We start from the raw sequence: 3,462 nt of genomic DNA, 5'->3' as shown, positions 1-3,462 counted from the left end.
GTGTTCTCTAAAGTGGAAGTGCTTTCCATTGGGTATGGAAAGAAAATATGAGAACTTCTATTCATAATTATTTTACTTTAAATATGGTATTTTATAGCACTTCATTCATGTGTCATCATGAGTATTCAAGTTTTTCCACACACGTGAATTTTCTAGATCACTAATGCTTATCCCACTTAGCATCAAATATTTCTATATGTACTATTTTTGACAAAATATTTCCAGTATTCACACAGACATTTCTGCTTTCTTTGAAAGAGTACACTGGCTTTAAGTCTTTTCCTCGTGACTCAGTCATTGTCAGAGACATTGGAGAGTAAAATGTACTTATGATTGATTTTCACAGGGTTGTACATTATGTTAGTAGAAAACCTGGTTAGACACAGAGACTTCGATTTTTTTTTAATGTAAGAAATCAAATATCGAGTAAATGCTAAAACAGCATTTATAAAATACGAGTAAAGTAAAAAGAATAACAATACAAGAAACATAGGTGTACTCACAGTCCTATTTTAAAAGTAGAATATTTTAATTACCTCTAAAACCTGGAAACACTGCTTTCTAGATCATTATCTTTCTCTCCACCCTTAGACACAACCACTATCTGAATTCTGTTTTATGATTATCTTGCTTTTTTATGGCTTCAAAATGTCTATTTGCAATCCGAATAATGTATTATTTAATTTCACATGTTTCTGATTGTTTACAAATGGAGTCATACTATATGTGTTCTACAACTTGCTTTTTTTGCTCTATTTTATGTTCATGAGATCATTCTTTGTTAGTGAGATGTAATTTGTTCCTTTTCACTGATGCATAATGTCCCATGTGAGACATCACATTTACTCTGCCATCCTAGTGAGTTGTTTCTAGGTTTTACTATTACAAACAGTACTGTTTTAACATGCTTTGCACATATCTCCTGTGCACATGTGCAAGAGTTTCTCTTGAGTATGAGTCTAGGATTGGAATTGCTGAGTCATAGGTCATGTACATCTTAAGCTAGACAAAGCCAAAATGTTCTCCAGAGAAACTTTACAAATTTACACTCCCTGCAGCAGAGTTTATGCAGAGAGTTCTACATTCTCACTAGCACTGGGTATCATCAAACCTTTAATTTTTGCCATGTCAAGATGGAACCAAAATGAGATATTACCTCATACCTGTTAAAATGGCTGTCATCAAAAAGATAAGACATAAGTGTTGATGAGGATGTGGAGAAATGGGAACCCTTGTGCACTGTTGGTGGGAGTGTAAATTGATACAGCCATTATGTAAAACAGTATGTCAATTCCTCAAAAAATTAAAAAACAAAAAATACTATTACCACATGATCCAGAAGTCCCATTTCTGGGTATATATCCAAAGTAAATGAAAACAGGATCTGGAAGAGATATCTACACTCCCAAGTTTATTGCAGCATTATTCCTAATAGCCAGGATATGGAAATCACCTGAGTGTCTGTCAATGGATGAATGAATAATGATGTGAGATATATATATACACATATACATACATACAATGGAATATAATTCAGCCATGAGAAAGAAGGAAATTCTGCCACAGATTCCTATATGATCCCACATGGATGGAACTTGAAGGCATTATGTTACCAGGGGCTATGGGGTGGGAGAAGTGGGGAGATGTTGGTAAATGGTACAAAACTTCCAGTTATAAGATAGATAAGTTATGGATATCTAATGTACAACATGGTGATTATAGTTAATAATATTGTGTTATGTTCTTGAAAATTGCTAAGAGTAGATCTTAAATGTTCTCACAACAAAAAAGAAATGGTAATAATGTGATGTGATGGAGAGTTAGCTAACACTTTGGTAGTAATCATTTTGCAATATATAAGTGCATGAGATCAATACATTATGCAGTAGGTAGAGTTAGTTTTGACTGAAAACAAAAACTTAAATGAATAAATATGGCTTAAACAAAGTCCTGGTAGAATGTTAATAGATTGAATGGCTAAATAGTGTTAAGATATCCATTCTCCCCAAATTGACCTATTGACTCAATGAAATCTCAATCCAAATCCCATCAGATATTTTTAAAAAGTTACCAAGAAGAGTCAATAATTTTTATGGAAATGCAAAAGATCTACAAGGGCCAAAATAATCTTGAAAAAGAAACACAAAGTTGGAGAATTTATGGACATGGTTTCAAGACTTATTATAAAACTACCATAATCAAGACAATTTAATATTAATATAGTGATAGTGTTATATTGATGTAAGAATAGACAAATAGATCAACGAAATAGAATAAAGTCCAGAAATAGATCCACATGTATACAGTCAATTGATTTTTGATAAAGGCATTGATGCATTTCAATGGGGAAAGGAAAGGGTTTTTAACAAATGGTATTGGAATGACTGGCTATTTGTATGAAAAAAATAAGCCCTAACCCCATCCTCACATCATCCACAAAAATTAATTCACAATGGGTCATATACTTAAAAGAACCATAAAAGTCATAGAAGAAAACAGGAAAATATCTTTGCGACCTTGAGTAGGCTAATATTTCTTGACAGGACACAAAAATACACTGATTTTGACTTCATCAAAATTAAAAATTTCTATTCATTAGACTGCCTATATCTGACAAAGTACTCATACTTAGAACATACAAACAACTACTACCAATCAACAATAAAAAGAGAAACGATCCAATAAAAGTGGACAAAATACTTGAACAGACATTTTACAAAAGAAGATAATATCAATAGCTAATAAGCTCATGAAAATGTTCTCTACCTCATTAGTCATCAGGGAAATGAAAATTAAAACCACCCACCAGAATGGTTAAAATAATAAAAAAAGAAAAGCTGACAATATCAAGTGTTGGAGCATCTGGAATTCTCATAAATTGCTGGTAGCAGTGTAATCATTTTGGAAAACTGGCAGTTACATATACACAAACTTACACTTATCATGTGACACAAGGAATTCCATTCCTATGTATTTACTCAAGAGAAAATGTGTGTTGCCAAAAATCTTATACGAGAATGTTCATAGAAGCCTTACATATAATCATCCTAAACTGGAAATAACCTAAATATCCACTAACAGGGGAATAGATAATAAAGGTTGTTTTTATATTCATATATGGGATACTACTCAGCAATAAGTCAGCCCTGGTGGTGTAGTAGTTAAGATCTGGTGCTCTCACCACCTAAGCCTGGGCTCAATTCCCAGTCAGGTAACCACACCACCCATCTGCTGGTTGTCATACTGTGGTGGCTTTCTGTTGCTGTTACGCTGACAGCTATGCCACCGGTATTTCAAATAGCAGCAGGGTCACCCATGGTGGGCAGGTTTTAGCAGAGCTTCCAGACTAAGACAGACTAGGAAGAAGGACCTGGCCACTCACTTCTGAAAAAACTGACCTATGAATAGCAGTGAAGTACTGTCTGATACAGCGCCAAAAGGTGAGAGAACGGCACAAAAAGA

This window comes from Ceratotherium simum, chromosome 7 (genome assembly GCF_057802395.1).
Source record: "Ceratotherium simum simum isolate JZ-2026a chromosome 7, ASM5780239v1, whole genome shotgun sequence".
In the NCBI taxonomy this organism is placed as follows: Eukaryota; Metazoa; Chordata; class Mammalia; order Perissodactyla; family Rhinocerotidae; genus Ceratotherium; species Ceratotherium simum.
The sequence above is the reverse complement of the archived record's forward strand: the minus strand, read 5'-3'. Positions refer to the sequence as shown.